Source organism: Ursus maritimus, unplaced genomic scaffold, assembly GCF_017311325.1.
Source record: "Ursus maritimus isolate PB19 unplaced genomic scaffold, ASM1731132v1 scaffold_20, whole genome shotgun sequence".
NCBI lineage: Eukaryota > Metazoa > Chordata > Mammalia > Carnivora > Ursidae > Ursus > Ursus maritimus.
This window is the reverse complement of record NW_024424453.1, coordinates 486,837-513,277: the sequence shown is the minus strand read 5'-3', so window position 1 is coordinate 513,277 and position 26,441 is coordinate 486,837.

Here is a 26,441-nt window from a genome sequence, read left to right as displayed (position 1 = left end):
TGTTTTGTCAAGGATTAATTGACCATATAGTTGTGGGTTCAAAGCTTCTGCACCACGAAGGTAACAATGAACAAAACTAAAAGGCAACCATATGGGAGAATATATTTGCAAATGACATATCTGATAAAGGGTTAGTATCCAAAATATATAAAGAACTTATATAAAACTTAACATCCAGAAAACAATTCAATTAAAAATGGGCAGAAGACATGAACAGACATTTCTCTGAAAAGACCTACAGATTGCCAACAGACACATAAAAAGATGCTCATCACTCATCATAAGCAAAATATAAATCAAAATTATTTGAGATGACCTCACACTGGGCAGAATGGCTAAAATCAACAACACAAGAAACAACAGGTGTTGGTGAGGATATGGAGAAAGGGGAACCTCCTTGCAATGCAGGTAGGAATGCAAACTAGTCCAGCCACTCTGGAAAACAGTATGGAGTTTCTTCAGTTAAAAACAGAACTACCATATGATCCAGCAATTTTCACTACTAGGTATTTACCCCAAAAACACAAAAATACTAATTAAAAGGGATGAGTGCACCCCTATGTTTATAGCAGCACTATCTACAACAGCCAAATTATGGAAACAGCCCAAATGTCAAGTGACCGATGAATATGTGGATAAAGAAGATGTAGTGTATGTATGTACAATGGAATATTACTCAGCCATTTGCAACAATATGGATGGAGCTAGAGAGTCTAATAGTAAGTGAAATAAGAAAGAAAACAAAACAGGGTAGATTAAAAAGGAGAGATAAACCAAGAAACAGACTGTTAACTATAGAGAACAAACTGATGGTTACCAGAGGGGAGGTGAGTGGCAGGATGGGTGAGAAAGGTGATGAGGATTAAGGAGTGAACTTGTGATGAGCACCGGGGGTTGTATGGAAGCGTTGAATCACTATATTGTACGACTGAAACTAATTTTACACTGTACGTTAACTTGATTTTTTTTAAAAAAGGTTTAATATTCCCAGCACCTTTTCTTCATAAGCTCCTGGAAGAGTGTATCTAGAGTAAGAGTGTCATAAATGTGAAAGAGTGTGACCAGACCCAAATGAAACAGGGAGACTGAGGAATAAAACTATAAAAAGCCTCCAGAAAATAGAAAGTCTGATTTTTGGTCAAATTAGACTAACAAAAGTATATTTATTTAAAATATGACAGAGTTAATAGATTTAAAAAAAAAAAGAATTGGTGTTTGGAAAATCTGTAGGTGAAAAATAAAGTCATATTAGCTCAAAACCAAAACCTTGTGAGATTGCACACAAGAAAAAAGAATCATGGTAAACTACCTGGATAACACACCATGAAAGTAATTACTGATTCAATCAAAAAATGTGATATAACTAAGGAGAAAACAGAAGTGTATTGTGTTGGAGTAAGAAAGCTAAATGCTCATCTCTAATTGATGAATCAGAAAAGAGCTGTATAAAATTATCTAGAAATATCAAGGTAAATACCAGAATAATTGAATAACAAAAAGTGTACCTTGTCACAGTAGGACTGAGAACATAGAGGGATGAGATGAGATTATTTTCCTTGTAAATCTCATACCGTTAATTTTATATCTATATATATAACATATATATATGTAACAATTATACAGTGTATCTATATATCTATATATTTACTATTTCTTACTATTTTTTACTATTTATTAAAAATAAAATTAGTATGAATTTACCTGGTTATTTTCCAGCATAGTTGCTAACATCAGAAAGCAGTTCAATTTGATGTTAGCAACATTTTTTAGGATTCAATGACTCTAGCTGATGACTTCTAGGACCAACTGTGACTTGCTTTCTTAGCACACCTGTCAGTCTTTAACATTATCAATTTTGGTAGTCTCTTCCTTTCTATTTCATTTCTGTCACAGACTTGAGTGAATCATAAGAAACTGTTAAACAGACAAGGATACAGCATTTCTCAAGTACAGTCATTGAACAATGTTAAAGAATAACTGTAGTAAAATACTGTTAATGTCAAAACAACCTTAAAAAATATGGATGATTTCTTATGTGACACTCCCTGCAATTTAAGTAACTAAAAGAAAAAGGTATGAAAATTGCTATCATTAAAAAGTGACATCAGAATTTTTAAATAAGCATATGTCGTTAAAATACTATTCGATTTTATCTCATAATTAATCATACTAGGAAAACATCAATAGTACATACAGCTTCATATCAGGAATATTCCACTCATACGAAAGAGCACAAATATAAATCAGTCTATATTAATGAAATACAGATATAAATCATCCTACATTAAGGATTGTGATTACAATGAAGTGTGTGTGTGTGTGTGCGCGTGCGCGTGTGTGTGTGTTTACTGATTTGGTGTTTAAATCCTCTTGGCAAATAACAGAGAATGCTTGAAGTTGTAATATAACTGGAATTGATACGCACAATTCAAAATCAAAAACAATTTGATAATTACTGCTAAAAAAAATGAAAAGGACTCAAATGATTTTACTGCTAATCATTACCAAAATCTTACAGTAAAGCAAGGGATAAGTACTTATTTGTATTTGCTGAATAGAGAAGAAAATTGATCCTTTATATCTAAAGAAAACAATGGAAGAAAAATACCTCAGAGGAAACACAAAGAGAATATATTCTATTTTGCTTGTGTTTATAAATTCGCCAGGTTGAGTAAACTTATCTAGTGATAAAACACAGGTGATGCGATGCATTCAAGTAATGCACTTAGTGCCTCAGTGCTGGCCTCCTGAGATTGCTTTGTAATTGGTATTTTCAAATAAGTAGTTCACTATTTTCCCCACAGACCAAAGTCCTAACTTCTTGGGTATTTAAAAAAAAAAAAAAGATAACATTTACTTGTGTCGAAACATAAGAGGAACATATCTAAAGATCCTTTGGCCTTCTATAAAGAGATGATCACTAAATTTTAATGTTTTACAGGCTTTCCATAGAATGTGACCTCAAATACTGAACCCATTGTTACATAAATATTTTGATTTCAGAATATTGTATACATAAGCATTGAACTTAAACATATATATATATTATATAATGCTTGTCATCATGTATATTCACTTTATTTTACAAAATAAAGTGATATATAAGAGAAACCTAATATTTCCAAAAGTTTAGAAATAATTTTAAAAAGAGAACAGGCAATTTTGGTGCTGAAGAGGATCAAAATTTGGAATTAAAACTAGCATCCAAAATGAAGCATTTTGTCAACTACCCAACCAAAGAAATACCTTGTGATATCCTAAAATGTAAATATGCGCTGAAAGAAATATGGGCTACAAGGCTTCCATACTTTAGCCACCACAGGCACAAGGACATTAGAGCCATGTGATCTGGTCAAAGATAAAAGTTTGTCAAGCATTTCTTTACCTTAAAGATAATGAGTATCTCAGACATTTGAATTTCCATGTAAAAGACTTCATTGGGAAACTGTTTATAGATAGAGAAGATGATAAAACATGTTGAAGTTTTGATCTGTGGACTAGTAAACTGCTCTTCAGAGAAAATTGAAACTACTCACTGTGTTGAAAGGACCCAAAGATTGGCAAAATCTCTGACTTTGACTTTGTCTTTGAATGACTGAAACAAGACTTTTCCCAGTCTCTAGAAGATTTGGAAATTGTCAAGAATTTCTGAGAACAGGAATGCACATCTGCAAAGATGCAAGAAGATTTGAGCTTGCCTAAAAAAACAAATTGGGTATATGTGAACTTAAAGAAATGTGGGTCTGGAATAGGATTTTCCAATATTCACATATACCTTTATGTATATAAAGAGATTGGAGAGTAAAAATTCATGAGTGTGTTATTAAGCAACTAAATGTAATAGAAAATCTGTACAGTGGGAAATTTCAAAAATCTTGTTTGGTTGTAGATTTTATACATATTTTACTGTTGCTTCCTTTGTGTAGCTGGGTTTATAAGATTTTATAAATCTGAACTAGAGTCTAACACAACCATAATTTTGTGTGTACAGGGAAGACAATATGAATGACAGATATTATGCCGTGATATAAAATTTGTAATCTGCAGAACCTATAATTTTTACTTTTCAATTATTTTTTCAAATATCTGTACTTTAGGAAACATCTAAATATGATTTATGCCTTTTTCCATATTAAATACATTTTATGGTTAAGAAAATATGTGCCGGTTTATACATAAAAGGACACCTGAAGAAACCACCTTAAACACTCTCTACCTAAGCTTGCTAACACCGTGCTCTGCCCCCCTGCTCTTCTGTGGCCCCACCCCTTCCAAACAGCTCTCAGAAGTTCTCCAAAGATGCTCCAAGTGTTCTCCAAGCAGACCAGAGCAAACTTTACTAAGACCAATGACATGCCCCACCTCCAATATGCCCTTGGTAAGAGTTCATCCAAAGCCACCCCACAAGCATAACAGTGTACAAGCAGCCCAAACAGAGGCAGTCACTTCAAAATGACTCCTTCCCTGGGGAGAGGGGAAGATAATATATACCACTCTTACTGTGGACTCAGCACTGGACAGGAAGCAGATCTCTAGTCTGACTACAGGGCCTGCCTACAAAGAAAAGATTCTCAGGGACAGCACAGGGATTCTATCCTACAGTTGTATGTAGTGGTAGCTTCGGCAAATGCCTAGTCTGACTCAAGCCCAAGGCTCCCCCAGGGGACTAAAACCTTCCCCCAAACAGGCAAAGAGCACAACTGTGCATGACTGGACTGAAGGCAAACAAAGCACAACCACAAAGTGCAGCACACATAACACACATAGGAGATACCCGGATGTGCCAGGTTCTGGTGAATAAAAGACATTTTACTACAGACCACTACAGGACATCATACTCGAAAGGCCACTAACAAGAACAGGAGACTTAGCTGACTTTCCTAACACATAGACACAGACAAAATGAAGAGGCAGAGGAATATGTACCAAATTAAAGAACCAGGACAAAATCATAGCAAGAGAGCTAAACAAATATAAATAATATAAGTGATAGAGAATTTAAAGTAATTGTCATAAAAATACTAACTGGACTTGAGAAAAGTGTGGAGGATCTTAGGACCCACAATAAAGAAAATATATAAAAAATAACCAGAGATGAATAATTCAATAATCAAAAATACACTAGAGGGAACAGTTGATTAGAGGAAGCAGAAGAATAGATCAGTGACTTGGAGGACAGAATAATGAAAAGCAACCAACCTGAAGAAGAGAAAGAAAAAATGAGACTAAAGAACTTAACAATACCATCAACCATAATAACATTTGCATGATAGGAAGTACATAAGGAGAAGAGACAGAAAAATGGGCAGAAAATGTATTTGAAGGAATAATAGCTGAAAACTTCCTGTATGTGGGAAAGCAGGCAAAAATCCAGATCCAGAAGGCACAGATAGCCCCCAACAAAATAAACCCATGGAGGTCTGCACCAACAAGTAGCAATTAAAATGGCAAAAAGACTGATAGAGAATTTTAAAAGCATCAAGAGAAAACAATTACATAGAGGCGAAACCCCATAAGGCCATCAGCTGATTTTTCAGCAGGAACTTTGCAGGCCAGAAGGGAGTAGCATGATGTATTCAAAGTGATGAAAGAAAAAAGAAAAAAAAAAAACCTGCAATCAAGAATATTCTATCCGGCAAGTTATCATTCAGAATAGAAAGAGACATAAAGCGTTTCCTAGGCAAACAAAGGTTAAAGAAATCATCACCAATAAAGCAGCCTTAGAAGAAATGTTAAATGGGATTCTTTGAGTGGAAAGGAAAGACCATAAGCAGGAGTAAGAAAAGAAAGAAGCACAAAAGCAGTAAAATTAAGTATATCTATAAAAGTTAAGGGATTCACAAAATAAAAGGGTACGAAGTACAAAACAAAACTGTATACCTAAAATATGCTGAGGGAGGAATAAAAATTTAGTGCTTTTAGAATGGGTTCAAACTTAAGTGATCATTAACTTAATATAGACTGCTAAATGCTTAAGATGTTATATATAACATAATAGTAACCACAAACCAAAAACCACTAATAAATATGCAAAAAATGAAGAGAAAGTAATCTGTCACTAAAGAAAGCCAGCAAACCATAAGAAAAAAAAAAGAGAGAGAGAAGGAAGACAAAGAACTACAAAAACAACCACAAAACAAGTAATAAAATGGCATTAAGTACATACCTATCAATAATTACTTTGAATGTAAATGGACTACATGTTCCAATAAAAAGACATAGGGTGATGAAATGGATAGAATTGCAAGATCCATCTATATACTGCCTACAGGAGACTCATTTCAGACCTAAAGACACAAGCAGATTGAAAATAAAGTGAAACAAAATCATTTATCATGAAAATGGAAATGAAAAGAAAGGCAGGGTAGCAATAACTACATTGGATAAAATAGACTTTAAAACAAAGACTGTACATACATTAAAACAAAGGACACTACATAATTATAAAAGGAACAATCCAACAAGAATATATGACGTTTGTAAGTATTTATGCACCCAACATGGAAACACCCAAATACATAAAGCAGTTCTTAACAAACAAACGAAGTAATCAATAGTAATACAATAAAAGTAGGGGACTTTAACACCTCACGTACATCAATGGATAGATCATCCAAACAGAAAATAAAAAAGGAAACAATGCCTTTGAATGACACATTGGAACAGATGGATCCAACACGTATAATCAGAACATTCAATGCTAAAACAGCAGAATACACATTCTTTTCAAGTGCACATGGAATATCCTCCAGAACAGATGGCACATTAGGCAACAAAACAAGTCTCAACAAATTAAAAAAGATTAAAGTCATACTGTGCATCATTTCTGACCACAATGCTATAAAACTAGAATCCAACCACAAGGAAATATCTAGGAAGAACACAAATATATAGAGGTTAAATAACATATACTAAACAATGAATGAGTCAACCAAGAAATCAAAGAGGAATTAAAAACATACACAGAGACAAATGAAAATGGAAATAAGTGGTCCAAAATCTGTGGGATGCAGCAAAAGCTGTTCTAAGAGGGAAGTTTATAGCAATACAATTCTATCTCAAGAAGCAAGAAAGATCTCAAACAACCTACTTTACTTTCAAAGGAACTAGAAAAAGAAAAACAAGCAAAACCCAAAACCAGTAGAAGGAAGAAATAATAAGGATTAGAGCAGAAATTTAAAAAAAAAAAAAAAAGATCAGTGAAAGCAGGAACTAGTTCTTTGAAAAGATCAAGGCTTAATAAGCCTTGGCTAGACTCCTCAAGGGAAAAAAAAAGATGCAAACAAAGAAAATCAGAAAAGAGAATTAAAAACAGCACAACACAAATATGAAGAATTATAACTGAATATTGTGAAAAATTATATGCCAACAAATTGGAAACCAGAAGAAATGGATAAATTCCTATAAATATTATTACTTCCCAAAATTCAATCAGGAAAAAATAGAAAACATGAACAATGAGTTATCAGCAGTAAAATTAAATCAGTAATTAAAAAATTCCTAACAAATTTAAGCCCAGGACCAGATAGCTTCACAGGTTAATTCTATGAAACATTACAGAAAGACTTAATATCCAGAGAAAGACAAATACCATATGATTTCACTTAGATGCAGAATTTAAGAAACAAAACAGTTGAACATAGGGGGAAAAAAAAGATGGAGGCAAACCATAAGAGACTCGACTATAGAGGACAAACTGAGGGTTGCTGGAGGGGATATGGGGGAGGGATGGGCTAAATGGGTGATGGGCATTAAGGAGGGCACTGTGATAAGCACTGGATATTATATTCTCTATCCCATGGCTACTTTGATCAATTAAAAGAGCAAGGAAAATTACTGCAGATGTGGAAATAATGTGAAATATTGTAGCAAATCATATTTTTAAATATAAAATATAATACATAAAAAATAAAGACTTAATACCTATTCTCAAACTACTCCAAAAAATGAAAGAGGAAGACAAGCTTCTAAATTCATTCTATGAGGTCAGCATTACCCTGATACCAATATCAGATAAATACACTACAAAAAAAAAAGAGAACTACAGCCAGTATCTCTGATGAACATGGTTATGAAAACCCTCAACAAAATATTAGCAAACTGAATCCAACAATACATTAAAAAAATCATTCATCGTAACCAAATGGGATTTATTCTGGGGATGCAAGTGTGGTTCGATAGTAACAAATCTATCAATGTGACACATCACATCCACAAAGAGAAAGGATAAAAACCACATGATCATTTCAATCACTCAGAAAAAGCATTTGACAAGGTAAAGCCTCTATTCATGGTAAAAACCCTAAGCAAAGTAGGTTTAGAGGGCACATACCACAACAAAGTGAAGGCCATATATGAAATACCCACAGCTAGCATCAGAGTCAATGGTGAAAATCTAAGAGCTTTTCCCGTAAGGTCAGGCATAAGGCAAGGATGTCTACTCTCACCACTTTTATTCAACATAGTATGGATGTCCCAGCCACAGCAGTCAGACAAGAAAAATAAATAAAAGGCATCCAGATTGGTAAGGAAGAATTTAAACTTTCACTATTTAAAAATGACATGATACTATACATAGAAAATCCTAAAGACTCCACCAAAAGTCTACTAGAACCAATATATGAATTCAGTAAGGTTGAAGGATACAAAATCAATATACAGAAATCTGTTGCATTTCTATACACTAATAATGAAATAGCAGAAAGAAAAATTAAGAAACCAAACCCATGGGGCACCTGGGTGGCTCAGTCGTTAAGCATCTGTCTTCGGCTCAGGGCGTGATCCCGGCGTTCTGGGATGGAGCCCCACATCACGCTCCTCTGCTGGGAGACTGCTTCTTCCTCTCCCACTCCCCCTGCTTGTGTTCCCTCTTCCGCTGGGTGTCTCTCTCTCTCTGTCGAATGAATAATAAAATCTTAAGAAAGAAAGAAGAAAGAGAAAAAAAAGAAAGAAAGAAAGAAAGAAAGAAAGAAAGAAAGAAAGAAAGAAAGAAAGAAAAGAAAGGAACCAAACCCATTTACAATTGCACTTAAAGTAATAAAATACCTAGCAATAAACTTAACAAAGACAATGAAAGACCTATACTCTGAAAACTATAAAACATTGATGAAAGAAATTAAGAATGACACAAACAAATGGACATATATTCCATGCTCATGGATTGGGAAAACAAATATTGTTAAGATGTTCATACTACCCAAATCAACCTACAGATATGCAATCATTATGAAAATACCAACAGCATTCTTCATGGAACTAGAACAAATAATCCTAAAATTTGCTTGAAACCACAAAAGACACCAAATAGCCAAAACCATCTTGAAAAAGAATAACACTGAAAGTCTCACAATCCCATATTTCAAGATATACTACAAGGGTGTAGTAATCAAAACAGTGTGGTACTGGCTCAAAAATAGACACATAGATCAATAGAACAGAGACCTCAGAAATAAACCCATGATTACATGGGTTATTAGTCCATAACAAAGAAGGCAAGAATATGCAATGGGAAAAAGGCAGTCTCTTCAACAAAAGGTGCTGAGAAAACTGCACAGCTACATGCAAAAGAAGGAAATTGGACCCCTTTGTTACACCCTACCCAAAAATAAACTCAAATAAAGTAAGGACCTAAATGGGATCTGAAACCATAAAAATCCTAAAAGAGAGTACAAGCAGTAATTTCTCTCTGGCCTGGTCCATAGCAACATTTTTCTAGATATGACTAATGAAGCAAAGGAAAGAAAAGGAAAATTAAACTAGTAGGAGCATGTCAAAATAAACAGGTCCTACACAGCCAAGAAAACAATCAACAAAATAAAGACAACCTACTGAATGGGAGATGGTATCTGTAAATGATATATCTGATTAGGGGTTAATATCCAAAATATATAAAGAAGTTATACAACTTGACACCAAAAAATAAAAAATAATAATTTGATTAAAAATGGGTAGAAGACATCAACAGACACTTCTCTGAAGAAGACCTACAGATGTCCAACAGACACATGAAAAGATACTCAACAGCACTCATCATCAGGGTAATACAGATCAAAACTACAATGATATACCACCTCATACCTGCCAGTATGGATAAAATTAAAAAAATGAGAAATAATAAGTGTTAGTGAGGATGTGGAGAAAAAGGAACCCTCTCGCACTTTTGGTGGAAATGCAAACTGTTGCAGCCATTGTGAAAAACAGTACGGAGAGGCCAAAGTTCTAAAAATAGAACTACCATACGATCTAGTAATTGCACTACAAGGTATTTACACAAAGAATATGAAAGCACTAACTTGAAATGATATATGCACTTCTATCTTTATTGCAATAGCTAAATTATGGAAGCAGCCCAAGTGTCCCTCCATAGATGAACTGATAAAGAATATGTGAGATATATATATGCAATGGATAGTATTCAGTCATAAAAAAAAGAATGAAATCTTGCCAGGTGCAACATGGATGGATCTGGAGGGTATAATGCTAAGTGAAATCAGTCAGAAAAAGACAAATACCATATGATTTCACTCATATGTAGAATTGAAGAAACAAACAAAAAAAAAAACACAGACTCTTAACTATAGAGAACAAACTGATGATTAGCAGTGGGGAGGTGGGTGGGAGGATGGTTGAATTAGGTGAAGGGGCTTAAGAGTACACTTATCACGATGAGCACTAAGTAATGTACAGAATTGTTGAATCACTATGTTGTATACCTGAAAGTATAGTATAACACTGTACATTAACTGTACTAGACTTAGAAAAAAAGAGGAAGAGACAGCAGAAACTTCTCTTCCTCCTCCGTGTGAGAACACGGGGAGAAGTAAGCATCTACAAGCCAGGAAATGGGGTCTCACCCAGAAACCAACCCTGATGGCACCTTGATTGAACTTAGCCTCTCAAACTGTGAGAAAACAAATTATGTTGTCTAAACCTAAATGAATGAATGAATGAATCAATCAATCAATCAGATGAAGTATAATTCCAGATATATCCATAAGGGTGAAAAGTCCATTTTTGTAACATTTAAAATTAATAATCTTAAAATTCGAAGAAGTCAGTTTTACCATATAAAGGGAAATCATCACACACACACACACACACACACACACACACACACGTTTATAATAGAGTGACTAGAAAATTAGTTCAATCTGTAGTAGCAGCCAATCTCATCCATATGACCCTTAAGTAATAGACTATTAATTGCACATTGGTTTATAGAAACCAAGAGAAACAAATCAAGTCAAACATTTCACTTAGGGAGGTCTTATTTGCAATAATCAATACAATGAGGCCTTATCTCTATAATTATTAGGTCATCATTTGAAGATAAGTCAATTAAAGTTTTATTTTCCACAATCTACAGGTCATGCCATGAAACTGATAATATTGATAAATGAAATTTTGAACATTTAATATATTTCCAATTACTCTATTTTATACTTCATGTTTATTACTAGTTTTACTCACACCAACCCTTAAATGGGGTTATATTTTTATCCCCATTTTACAGATAAGTGGGATGCAGACCTTGTCTCACCCATTGTTACAGATATACGATTTCAATAGCCAAAATTTGAATCTTGGATATTTAAAAATACCACCTGCGAAAAAGTCTCTTCAACAAGTGGTGCTGGGAAAACTGGAAGCTACATGCAAAAACAAAACAAAAAACAAAAAATAGACTATTTTTATATCATACACAAAAATAAACTCAAAATGGATCAAAGACCTAAATGTGAGACCTCAAATCATAAAAATCCTAGAAGAGAACAAAGGCAGTAATTTCTTTGACATTGGCCATGGAAACATAATTTCTAGTATGTCTCCTCTGGCAAGGGAAACAAAAACAAAATTAAACTATTGGGACTACACTAAAATAAAAAGCTTTTGCACAGTGAAGGAAACAATCAACAAAACATAAAGGGAAACTACTAAATAGAAGATATTTGCAAATGATATATCTGCTAAGGGGTTAGTATCCAAAATATATACAGAACTTATACAACTCAACACACAAACACACACACACACACACACGCACACACACACAATCCCAAACAATCCAATTAAAAATAGGCAGAGGACCTGAATAGACTTTTTTCCAAAGAAGACATCCAGATGGCCAACAGACACATGAAAAGGTGCCCAGTATCACTAATAATCAGGAAAATGCAAATCAAAGCCACAATGAGATATCACTGCACACCTGTTGGAATGGCTAAAACAAAACAAAAAACAAAACCACACACGAAATAAAGGAACTATTGTGCACTATTGGTGGGAATGCAAACTTGTGCGACCACTGTGGAAAACAGTATGGAGTTTCTTCAAAAATTAAAAATAGAATTATCATATGACCTAACAATTTCACTACCTGGTATTTACCCAAAGAAAATGTAAGCACTAATTCGAAAAGATATTGCACCCCTATGTTTATTGCAGCATTATTTACAATAGCCAATATATGGAAGCAACCCAAGTGTCCATCAATTGATGAACGAATGAAAAAAAGTGGTATATATATATATATATATATACAATGAAATATTAGTCATAAAGAAGAATGAGATCTTGCCATTTGCAACAACATGCATGGACCTAGAGGGTATAATGTTAAGTAAAATAAGTCAGTCGGAGAAAAACACATACCATATTATTTCACTCATCTTAAAAAATAACAGTACCCTTAACTTGAGCACTGAGAAACATCTAGAATTGTTGAATCATTATACTGTACACTTGAATCTAATATAACAGTATGTTAATTATACTGAATTTTTTTAAACTCTAAAAAAATAAAAAGACCATGTTGTACTAAAACATCAGCCAATATACATTGTAAATCAATCTGGAAACAAAGTTGGCAATTCACTACCATAAGAAATGAAAACATGTTTAAGAGAATTATGTATGCACATACCGAGAAACTATAATAACCAAATGTCATCAATAAGAGAATGGACAAACAAGTTATAGTATATCTATACAATGAAATACTACTCATCAGTAATAGGAACAAACTGTTGCTATATACAACACGGAAAAACCTCAAAACCATGTTATACAATAAAAAAAGATAAAAGATTGCATATGATATTTTTATAAAGTTATAGAATATGTCATCAATTCAATGGTGGCACAAATCTGATCAGTTTTTGGTTGAGGATGGACAGTAAGTTGGGGGGGTATTCATAGGGCCAGAAGAACTTATAGGGTTAACAGAAATGTTTAGTACCTCAAATAGAATGAGGGCTTGATATGTTACACTAAAATGCAGAATTTAAAGATATGCAGTTTATTGTACATAAACTAAACCTCACTAAAACTTTAAAAGTATTAAAGAACTTAGGTTAACATGAAATCTGACATCTGTGAGCTACATTACAAGCCTGAAATTTTCTATTTTCTTGAAACTTTTCACTTAATAGAGCAAGAGGTAATGGAGGACACTACATCTCATTGTGACTCTCATTGTTACTGTGATGAAATAACTAGGTCTTTGACCCACAAAGATTCATTTTAAGTGTTTAATTGCAAGTACTGTGTTTTCCCAACAAAGGGATTGTACAGATCCACTGGCAATCGTCTTGCTGCAGCAACACATATAATACGGAAACTTGGCTCCCATAAAATCTATAATGTTCCTCTGCAATGTAGCAAGAGCCTAGGCTGCTTATGCAAGGTATTATGTAACCTGACAATAGATGAATATAGACAGTGAATAAGTGTCAGCTTATTCAAGGGAAAGCAGAATGAAAGCAATGTCTGTAATCAAATGCAAATGTTATGCCTGGAATGAGAAATGAGAATTAGGTGTAACTGGAAAGAAGTAAGGGGTTACTTCAGTGGACTTAGCAGCAAAATAAGTGAGATCATCTAAGTCAATGACTGCATGTGGACCCAGCTGAAACAAAAACAAAAATTGAATTTGATTTAAAAATATATATATATGTATATATATGTATGTATATGTGTATATATATGTGTGGGTATACACACACACACACACACACACACGAGATAATCCTGGGTCACATATAGAGTGAACATTTTAGTCTAGGATACTTTAATTGAATCTTGGTACATGTGTAGGATGTATGGGAGAAGGTCACATTCCAGGCAGGTGAAAAAAAAAAAAAAGTGAATATAGACCTGAGGGCAAAATACATTATAGTATGTTCCAGAAGTGGAGGTAGCCAATTACTATACATTTGATCCTTGAACAATGCAGGCATGAGTAACAGTGACCCCTCTTGCAGTTGAAAATCTGCATATAAGTTTGACTTCCCCCAAATTTACTGACAGCCTACCATCCACCAGAGACTTACCAATAACTTAAACAGGCAATTAACATATATGTTATCTGTTACATGTGTTATATACTGTATTCGTACGATAAAGTAAGCTAGAGAAAAAGAAATGTTAAGAAAGTCATGAGGAGAAAATACAGTACTATCTGTTTGTTTATTGAAAAAATCCACATATAAACGGACTCGGGCAGTTCAAATCCCTTTTAAGGGTCAACTCTAAGAAGTCAGAAAGAAAAAAAAATGAAATCAATATTGCAAAGGCAAGGAGTACATCATAAAAAATCTTTCCATCCATTTTTAGAAGTTAACATTTTGTACATAATAGAAATTATGGAATGATTTTAAGCAAGAAAATAACTTAATTTTCATTTTAGTAAGAGTACCTTGTTTGCAATCGGGAAGGGACATTTGTGGGGCCCTCCAGGCCATGTGATTTTGTATTATAATGCTAGATATTATGAACTAGATAATATCCAAAACACGATGAGACCAAACACTGCAGAGGTGGAGATAGTCATATTAAGTTGAATATACAGAATCGAATGACAGCTCCAAAAGAAGGGATAAAAGGTGCAAAAGTAGTCTAAATTGCTTCCGTAATTTCTGGTTTTAGCCACTTGTTAGTTTACAATGTCATAAATTAATACAGGAAATAGTGAGAACAAGCATGTTTCACATGTGGCTTGCTTAATTTACATATCTATGGGAGGGCTAGGAGAAGGTGTAGAGTACCTAGTTATGTATTTGTCTGAAACTCAGGATAGTGACCTGGATTAGAGTTACAGATTTAGGAGGCTTCAGAGTATGACTGTCAACTAGGGAATGGATGAAACAATCAAGGGAGGCATTTTAGAACAGGGGGTTGGGAGAGAAGAAGGACAGGAAAGGGAAAGAAAACAGATGTGTGGATTGAGAAGAAATATCACGAGTAAACAATAAAACTGGTTTTGTAGAAGCAAAATAGGACAAAGTTTCAAGAAAAAGGTGATGAATAGTTTCAAATGCACAATGCACAAGTGAAAAAGGCTGAAATAATTCACCATAATAGACAATTTTCTTTGGTGAAAGATGCCAGATTACAGTAGGCTGGATGCTAATTAGAAAGTATAGGACCAAGATTTTTAGTTTGACTTAATCCTGTTTGATACTGAGATACAAAGAAGCAAAGAGGGGAGGGGAAAATAAATCATAGTCAGAAACTGGTACAGAGGAGAAACCAGAAATTGTACTTATTTGGTAGCTTAATTGTACGTTCATAAACATCCAATATTTGTTCTGCACTACGTATTTATCCTCACTGAATACACAAATCAAATGACCACATTTTCATTCTATGCAGCAGGAACTGCTTAGGAGGAATCTGAGTTAGTTTATCCAGTTTCAGGATCAGAAGTTCTCTGCTCAGCGAGGTAGTGAAGGATGACAAACAACAAAAAAAACAAGAACTGAATTGGAAATAAGCAGGTAGGTTAAAAACAGACCCAGAATATAGGTTTCATACTATTATTCTTGCGGAAAAGAGAATCAAAAATACTCTAACACATTATAATATCCTATCCTTTATTTTTTATCTACTTTATAATTCCAGACACAAAAATATATCATGAAAAGTGGGAAAGAGAACCATTTGGTTCTTAACATTTGGTAAGAATTTGTTATGTGATTCACATGGAGCTACTGTTTTTATATTTCAATATTTTTTTTACATTTTATGCATATTTTCTTATGTATCATCTCATGGGATCCTACTGACAACTAAGTCAATAGAATATCACCTTTTTGTTTTAGGTAAAGAAATTAAGGTTTTCAGAACCTCAGGGAGTTGACTATCATTCTAGAGTATGTTTGAAGATTATATAAGAACAATAAGGCTACAGACATTACTAATATAGGTTCCCAATTTATTCAAGTTTAAGGAAAAAAGTAAGCAAAAGATGTATTAGTTTTCAGCTTATCATGAATTTCCCAGTACACATTCCTATTAGTTTAATGGTTCTTTTAAAATGGGCATTTAAAGCAGGAACAAAAGATACCCAGGAAAGAAGACTATGGAGGAGTTATATACGGAGGTGGGCATGGATGGCGAATCATGCTCCACAGGTATAAGAGTGCTTGCTGAGTCTTTGAAATTTTCTGTGCAATTGGTTTATTAGAGACACTTGCAAATTCATTCTTTGCCATGTTCTTCTGTCTGTATTTCTGCTTGTGCCCTCCAAGTTGTGATTTAATATTAAACATATTTTGATATATATTTAATCTTAGGAAAAAATGAATTTAAGCTTAGAATCATTCTTCAGTGTAGCCCACTTTTCTTCGGATGTATTCTAGCCTTTTAATTTAGGATGATGTAGTCGAAAGAGGACTGGAATTATATTTAGATTTTCCCTTTCCAGATGCCACTTTTACCTCTTATTACATAAGCTTGGGCAAGACACTTATTTTTATCTGTAATTTTAAGCTTGATTATTTTTATCCATAATTTTGAGAATACAATAGCTATTTGACTATTTCACTGGGCTATACTAAAATTCAGATGAGATCATGGATGCGTCATTAATAGAAGATATATTGGGAGTGACATGGTATAATGGCAAAGAGTGCAGGCTGAAGAAACAAATTCTGGGTATAAATACTGATTTTGCCGCTTTCCAGCTATGTACCCTTAGCAAGTAACTTAGTCTTTTTGCGCCTCAGTTTTCTTCTCTGTAAAGTAAGTGTAATACTGGTTCTGACCTTATGTGACTGTGAAGTAAGAGGGAATACTCTACTTAATGCTCTTAGAACTGTGCCTAGAATATAGCAAATATTATCCAAATTTTTGATGATGATGATGATGCATAGATACTCTGATACAGGGATGAAGAACTCACAATCATTTATTTCAGTAGGAAACTTGAAAAGATCTAAAAGCTCAAAATTGTAATGCTGAAACTGTTCATAAAACCTATATTTCTGAAATTAAATTCATGAAGTCTACAAATAAATTTAAGCCTCCTTAAGTGACTTGCAAGCTAAATCAAAGTGTAAGCAGGTTGAGCCCCTTTAGTTGCTTTCTTTTGACAGAATCCCCCTATCTCCAGACTGTAAGTCCCTAGGAGGCAATGGGATGTCCTGAGGAGGTCCAGGATCGGCCCAAGCGATGATATACTGAGATCTTCTCATCTGTAAACAAACTCACTGAATAACCTGTTTAGGTCTATACAGGATGAAATTCAATGCTTTAGTGATTCTTTTATGTGTAATGCTACAATTGAAAGTTCAATCTTTGTGACTTTAAAGATATAACCAAATGTAGTAAGAGTAGGTGTGAATTAATGGTTTCACATTCGAAATACTGAACATTATCTAAACAATAGCCTATATTTTTCTTTTGTTTCCATAAAAGTGCCTCTTATTAATTATCTGATTGCTTGCGAAACAAAACAGTCTATGTAATGGCTAATACCACCTGTTACACAATTAAGGCCTTAAATGACTCTCAAAATGGCATTAGATATTTTAACTGCTACACGATGTGAAACATGTGCTAGCATAAAAACAGAATGTTGTGTATATATTCCAGATATCACAAAAATGTAACAGGATTGCTAAAAGATTTAGATACTCAGGCGCTTTAAACAATCTTTCTCTTTCCTTTAGTAATTGGTTAAAATCCTAGACTGGAGAAAGATTTTGGTCAACTTTTAAGGTCTCTTTGTTGGACTTCTCATTCTCATAGCCATATTAATTGATGTAGGAAAATGTTGGGGTTCAAAGCCAACAGCCAGGAAAGAATTCTTGAGACATTTGTGGTACAAAAAGGTTGTTTTATTAAAGCACAGTGACAGGACACTTGGAAAGAAAGAGCTGCACTGGGGTTGTGACAGATGATGGATTATATATGTTCAAGTTGGGAGGGGGTTAGGGATAGTGTAAATCTCTAAGAAATTTTGGAAGCAAGGTTTCCAGGACCTTGAGAGGGCTAGCTATTGTTAGGAAAATGTCATTTATTACTGTCTAGTAAAACCCCAGTCATGAGACCTTTCAGATGTCTATCAGTGGGCCATGTGCTTGGGGGATGATTGCCAACATGCATCTTGGGGGCTGGAGATAAGGGAAGTTTCCAAAGGAATTTTTATATGTGAAAATAGACTTACAGGATCCTGGGGGATCAGGATAATATTAAGCTAAGATTGTCTTTTGCCCTTAGAAAAGTATTAACATTGAGGCAGCTGAGTTCCTAGAGGAATGTCACTCTGCCTGTTTCAAGGACTTGTCATTGGGCTGTAAGTAGTAAGGAAATTTAATTTTTCTTTTGCCTTTGTTTCCTACCTTGTTAATCCTAATATATTGACTTTTTCAATGTCTCTCTGCTTGGTGGTGAGATTCCATCACTACAATGACCTCACTTCAACAGATGATCCTTACTGCCCACAAAAATACTTCTTTATTGTCCCATGTTGGATTCAGCTGCCTCTGTCTTTGTAACGCCCCTATAAATTCCCCAACAGACCAATGTCGACCCATAGGTAGGTGCTAGGAGTTAGTTGGACAGTTAGGTAGTCAGGGTCAGGGTCCCCAGGAAGAAAATATGGAGTCAGGACAGCTAAAATAAAATAGTACTGACATCCTGTTTTGCAGCTTAAACAGGACCACACTGACATTCTGCTTTGCAGCCTTTGCAGAAATGACTTCTGCAAAACATCCTAAAATAAGATAATTAACCACAAAAGCATATGTCAATATCACTGGCAAGGGGCAGTTAAGACCTAAACCCCCAGATGTCAGCAAAAAAAGGACCATCAATATGTGGACACTAACCTAATAGGCAGACAGATAAGTGACCAAAGCCTTAATTGGCATGACTCAGCACACCCTGATTGCTTAAGAAAGTTCTGCAAAAGAGCTTATAAAAACCCCTACACCTAGAAACTCCAGGGGCAACCCACTCAAGGCCCTTCCCTCTCTGGGAGCTTTATACTCTTGCTCAATAAACTTTGCTTTGCTGCCCACCACTCTTCATCTGGCCTACCTCTTAATTCTTCAAAGTGGCGTGACCAAGAACCCAGGTACTAAGGGGACACAAATCCTGTAACATTTGGACATCTCTGTACCCTATTCAGAAGTTACAGAAGGTAAGACCTTCCACCCTCAGCAACCTTAAAGATTTAAGGGTCAGAATTGTTCAGGGAGGGATGATGTGGGTAACAAAGGCAAAAGAAATGTATATAAAATTGTATTTCCTTATAACCTGTAGCCCATTGACAAATACTTGAGGTAGGCTGAGTAGGACATTCCTCCAGGACCTCCCAACTGTCTTACTGTTAATGCATTGCTGGAGGGAAAAACAACCTTAGCTTGACAAGAGCCAGGCCTCCATGATCCTGAAGTCTTCTTTAACATATGAAGATCCTTTTAGAAACTTCCTTTGTCTTTATCTCCCCCAACTCCAAAGTATATAATCAACAGCTCCTTATAATCCCAGTGCAGCTTTTTCTGCCCATGGATTCTATCCTCAAACTATAATAAAAACACCTTTTTTTGCACAGGAAAAAAAAAGAAAGAAAAATACTGAACATTAGCATATATTTTTTTCAAAAGATAATCCTCCAAGAAATTTTAAAAAGATGTTCACTTAGCCAAATTATTTGCTGCTATTGAGAATGCTAATTTATTCATTATGAGTGGGTTGACTGGTTTGCTGGGAGAGCCCCGCATTATTCCTCTTGTTCTGGCACATTTATTTTCACTGTCCATTTCATTCTCAAAAGTGTTCAGTTCACATGCAAAATATGCAATCACCTAATTTATAATTTTAATGTAAGTTTTAAAGAAATCCAAATTAAATCAAAGAAAGCACCCTGTCTTGATATGGTACATTTTTAGATCTAAAAACTGAATTCAACAAAACGGGACCTAGTAGAGTGCCATGTATTCCATAAAATAAGTGGAATTTGGAGGATATTGGTTGTACTATGCTCTCTTAACAGTGCCTAGAATACGGTAAGCACGATTCAAATGTTTGATAATGAGGAGCAGATGGAGCAAGAAACTAGGACACAATGGTTAAGAACTCATAAGCATTCCGGGGTGCCCGGGTGGCTCAGTGGGTTAGGCTTCTGACTTTTCATCTCAGGGTCTTGATCTCGTGCTCATGAGTTGGAGCCCTACAAAATTCACAAGCATTTCTTTCAATAGGTAATAAGTAGGTATAAATTGAAGATTAACTGTTGAAATACTGAACAGTGCCATATGTTTTTAAAAAGATACACCTAGAGGGGTGCCTGGCTGGTGCAGTCAGTTGCTTCTGATTCTTGGTTTTGGCTCAGGTCCTGATCTCAGGGTTGTGAGATCCAGTCCTGTGTCAGGCTCCCGCTCAGCACGGGCTCTGCTGAAGACTCTCCCCTTTCTCCCTCCTCCCCATGCTTGCACGAGCTCTTTCCCTCTAAAATAAATAAATGAAACCTTAAAAAAATTAAAAAGATATACAACATGAATAAGGAGACTACTAACTTTTCTAATTAGATATTTCACATAATAATCATAATTCAGTAAGACTCTACATCTTGGGGTTCTTGAAGTCAGACATTTTTATTTGAATCCTGGCTCATGTTTGAGACCTTAGTTTCTATTTCTTACTTTCCTATCTTGAGAAAATTAACTGAGGTCTTGAGACCTCAATTTGATAATCTTTAAACAATAACACAACTCTTGGGATTGTTATGAAGATAAAATGGCATAAAGCAGACTGACATATTACAAGGGTTCAGAAGTTATTAGTTATTCTGACTACTAATTCTATGATGATAACAATTAAAATAAACTATTTTGCAACTATTAGTTTCATTGCAAAATTATTTATAATAAATATAGGATAACCAAGGGAAGTAACTTCTAAAAAATTATGTTCAATCAAAATTAGCATGTATTTCTTTTTAAATAATTATTCTTGAAGAAGTCAGTAACAGATTTTATAACCCCAATAAAATCTTAAAATTATCTCTACATGCAAATTCCAAGAGGAAAGCAAATTCTCAAAGACCATTACTGAATGCTTATAAGTGTATTTTTAAAAAAATGGAATACAAGCAAAAAAACATATAGGAAACAGTATTCTAAAAAAGAGAAATCATGTGTGGATTATGATATTACAAAGAAGGAAAATGAAAAAGTTAATTGCATTTCTGCTTGGATATGTGAGACGCCCAACCTGAGTTCTTAAAAATTCTACAGAACACTCCAATTTTGTCAAGAAAACCATCATAACACTACACAATATATAGTATTCCAGTGACATATTCTCATAGTTCAAAAACTTCCACAAACATTTCCTTGGATCCTCACAAAAGCCCTGTGATTTAGGCAACATAGGTCTCTCAATCTCTGGAGCAACTTTCTTTCTTTCTTTCTTTTTCTTTCTTTCTTTCTTTCTTTCTTTCTTTCTTTCTTTCTTTCTTTCTTTCTTTCTTTTTTTTAAGATTTTATTTATTTATTTGACAGAGAGAGAGACAGCCAGCGAGAGAGGGAACACAAGCAGGGGGAGTGGGAGAGGAAGAAGCAGGCTCCCAGCAGAGGAGCCCGATGTGGGGCTCGATCCCAGAATGCGGGGATCACGCCCTGAGCCGAAGGCAGACACTTAACGACTAAGCCACCCAGGCGCCCCTGGAGCACCTTTCTACCCATAATCCCACCTCTTCCCTAAATAGATAATGTGATAATTAGTATCATTCCAACATCAGAAAAATAAAGACATGGGGCTACTTTGTGTCAAGCCTAAAGAATGGCTTAATTATAATACTATGGGCCAAAGACTGACTTATTCCTTTGTCTACAGAAAGCAGTGTTGGCTCTGCCAGGTATTTATAGACTACACCTCAGTTTCAGCTTCTGTAAAATATGAATAAAAATAATTACTTCAGGATTGTTGTAAAAATTCAATCACATGCTTAAAAGTTTTCACATGATAATATCATCCGCAGATAATGAATGCTTCTATATCCTAGTGCTTTCTCTTCCAAAAACCACTAAGATTTCAGTTGTACATTACGAATGGCTTCATAATCAGGAAGTTGAAATTTATATTCTACTAAAGGCTATCAGAAGAGGTTACTGAGTTTTTATTGCAGATAAAATTCAAATGATACTACCTTCAGTATTACTAACACTGGCGGTAGTGGTAGTATAGTATTATCAGCAGAGATTATAATAATAATGATAATAATAATCATGACTAAATTTTATGTAGTGCTTTTTTGTGTGTCTGATATTAATCATTTTTATTTTCACAATAACCGTATAGGTGAAGAAGCGAAGGGACCTAATTTACCCAAAATCAAATTTCTGGTTACTAGTAGGGCCAGGATTTGAACCCAGAAATCATCACCTCCAGGGCTCATGTTCTTTAGAATTATTTTACAGATTATTTATAATCTATAGATGCTCTATAATGGGATTAATATGGTATTATTGGAACAATTGACTATTATATTATTGCCTGACTAAACAGATGACATTAACCTGCTTGTGGAAGCATCTTTCAGACAGGCACAATGCGGAGTAAACACATGTTAAATAACATATATCTTAATGTCTTTTTTGTTGTTTATTTGTTTCCCCTTTCCACTGTAGTGAAATGTAAGAATTTCACTTCTTGAAAGACGAAATGTTAAAATTGACAAATAATTTGAATAGATAATAATGTGCCCTTGAGTGCCTTAGTTGTATAAGGAACATTTGCTGTTTGTGCATATCCTACTTTACCGTTTGATAAAAAAGGTAAGTAGATACAAATCATTTAATAATTGTGAGGAGCTTCGCAATTCTGGAGAAGACATTAAAATTGAAATTATCACTATAATAATTCAAAATTTTGTGAAGTATGCTTCACATGCTTTCTAAATTCTATAACATAACTATTTCCTATGTATTTCAGGACAAGGAGAGTCAATTTTTCTTAAAGATATTAATAAGCTAGGTAACCAGAGAGAAATATTCAACTGATCATGAGGCTTGTCTTTCCCTAGTTATTTTACACCGATGGTTCTAGCTTGCAGCAGAAGGTAATAATATCTTTTGAATTATTAAACCATACAGTCACTCCTAACATTGATGAAAACTTCAAAGACATGTCTTCCTACAATAATAATTGTGAGGAAAAATAAGTATTTTTTGATATGCATTTCTTATTTCTATATTGTAACAAATGTAGCATTAATACCAACAATGTGGCATTATAGATATTGGAATTTTTATTTGGGCTCTTGTCAATATTCCATATTTTTATTATGAAAGGTACATGTTTTTTGAGAAAAATAACACAAAGCAAAACAACACTAAAAAATATTCTAACCATGGTGGCTATTATCCTAAAACACATGCTATAAAATAATCAACTTTAGTGATTTTTTTTCTTGTTCCTAATTGTTCAACATTTCCTACATTAATCTTATATGTTGAATACCAACATTTATATCTCTATTTATAGAAATATATTTTAAGTTAGAAAAATATTTTATGAACTTTAATGTAATTTGCATTTTTACTTAATTTTATAATATCTTTCCATATAAGAAATTATTCCTAAAAATGAAACTGATAGACAATCTTATTTCTAGTTTTTTCCCCATATTTGGGAGGCATGTTACAATTTCCCTCTACATATTTTAATTAATTTTCACTTCCAGATGCTGTTGTTAAGGTATCCCTTTCTTTACCCTAACAGTGTGCTTTATTATCAATTTAAAAATCTTAGTTTTGAAGAAAAATGTAATGTATTTGCCCCACTTTATAATCCTTTCTGAATCATTATACAAAGTATAAATTATATCATAATGGTGACCATATTTCAGGTATAGTGCCTTCATTAATAATTATTATAAATATTGTAACTAATTTTAATACCAAGGATATTATACAAAAATCATGTATATATATGTATGTGTGTGCATATGCGTGTAGAAAATAAAAACTATAATGTTTATTCCTAGTCACATTTGATGTTAACTCTTCTTGAATTTCATTAAAACATGTGATATACAGATTTTTGTATGTATCTCTTTTTACTGGGTCCCTCATTTGTCCATTTGTAGTCAGACTCTGCATTTCTGATTTATGGTGTTATTTAAAATCTGTGAATGCTTTTTAATCACATTTAATTCATATTGGAATGTTGTTACACTTTTTCTTGTTTTTTAGTTTCTTTAGAGAGCATTTTTGGTTAAGAAATAGAATGCTCGTGTTTTCTTTTATTCTTTTGGTAACTTTAATGGGTCCAGGGTTCATGTTTTGCTTTTTTGGTTACTGTGTTGAATGTTCTGGGATGAAGAGCAGAAGAATCTGTAAAGATGAGGTTTGGTGGCTTCCCTCACTTCTTAGCTCAAGATCAAGCTTTCTTGTTGCTACAGTTTTTCTTCATCAAATGGAAATCTAATGGAATCTCTTCTGGTCTAATATTTTATAATTAGTTGCTATTTTCTAATTCCAGTAATGCTTTAATTTTCAGCCTCTTTTTTATTTCTTTTCTCCATCAAGCCTCAAAGGAGCCCCTTTCCAAGGACTTTCCATTGCCTGTAAAGTTGATGCCTGCATGGCAGTGCCAGCTTTTGGTACCACATTTTTTTCTTTTTTTTTAAGAGAGAGATAGCAGAGCAGAGGTGGGGTAGGGGAGAAGCAGAGGGAGAGGGAGAGAATCTTAGGCTCCACACCCAGCATGGAGCCCGATGCAGGGCTGGACCTCACAATACTGAGATCACGACCTGAGCCAAAATCAAGAGTTGGACACTTAACTGACTGAGCCACCCAGGTGCCCCTAAAACTATTTCTAAAGCCAAGAAAACACATTCACTACTTCCTCAGTTGTTGACAGTGAAGATTGTACTGACAATTCACATAGTAAAACTTCCATTCTAACCTGTTATCTACCCATACTAAGGTAAAGGCACGTATTTAATTAGGAAAAGTAAATCTGGTTTACTCATATTTACTTAATGCCATTTGCTTTTTCTTTTTGTTGAATATAAAGTAAAAATTTTAAAAAGTAGATAATCTTAAAGTTATATTTTAGAGAATTTCTACTTACATATACTCCCGTTATCATCACCCAGATCAAGATATAGAACGAATTTCAGCTCCTCAGAAATCTCCTTAGCACTGCCCTCAACCTAGTTGCCATTCCTCCTATTACCATAGATTAATTTCACCTGCGTTATATGAATGAAACTATATAATATATACACTTCCATGCTTGGAGTTTTTAGTCAAGATTAAGCTTATGATATTCACCCATGCTGTGATTTCTAGCAATGTTTGTTTTTTTTTCAAGGCTGTATAGTATTTCTTATGTGACTATACTACCACTGATTTTTTTAAATTTTACTACTCATGGGCAATTTAGGTTGTTTTAGTTATGACTCTATGATGAATAAAGCTTCTATAAGCATTATTATATATATCTTTTCATGGGAATACATAATCATTCTTGGTTATATACCAGGAGCGAAGCTGCATAGAATATGCAAAATTTAACCTTGTTAGACATTGCCAAAATTTTCCAAAGTTGTATGAATTCATACTCTCAAGGCAAAGTGTGAGATTACTAGTTGCTCCAAAGCCTTTCAAATAGCTGTATTGTCAGTATTTTAGACATCCTCATATGTGGTATCATATACAGTGTCACAGATAACACATACAGTGGTATCACATTATGGTTTTATTATCTATATTATATATGTGTGTGTATAATAGTTTATTAATCTATATTTCAAGTTAGTTAAAAATTTTTATTGTTTTTACTGTTGCAGTATTTATCTTACAGGTTTATTAAATTTCTTTGTGCATCATGGATATGAATCATTTTTTTGTTATATGTAACAATTCCTGTATTATAGATGTTTGCAATTTATTAATTTATATTAAAATTCTAATTTGGGGCACGTGGGTGGCTCAGTCGGTTAAGCGTCTGCTTTTGGCTCAGGTCATGGTTGCACTGTCCTGGGATTGAGCCCCATGTTGGACTCCCTGCTCAATGGGCAGTCTGCTTCTCCCTCTCCCTCTGCCCCTCTCCCCAAGTCATGCATGCACTCTCTCTCTCTCTCTCTCTCGCTCTCTTTCTCTTTCAAGTAAATAAAGTCTTTAACACAAAAAATCTAATTC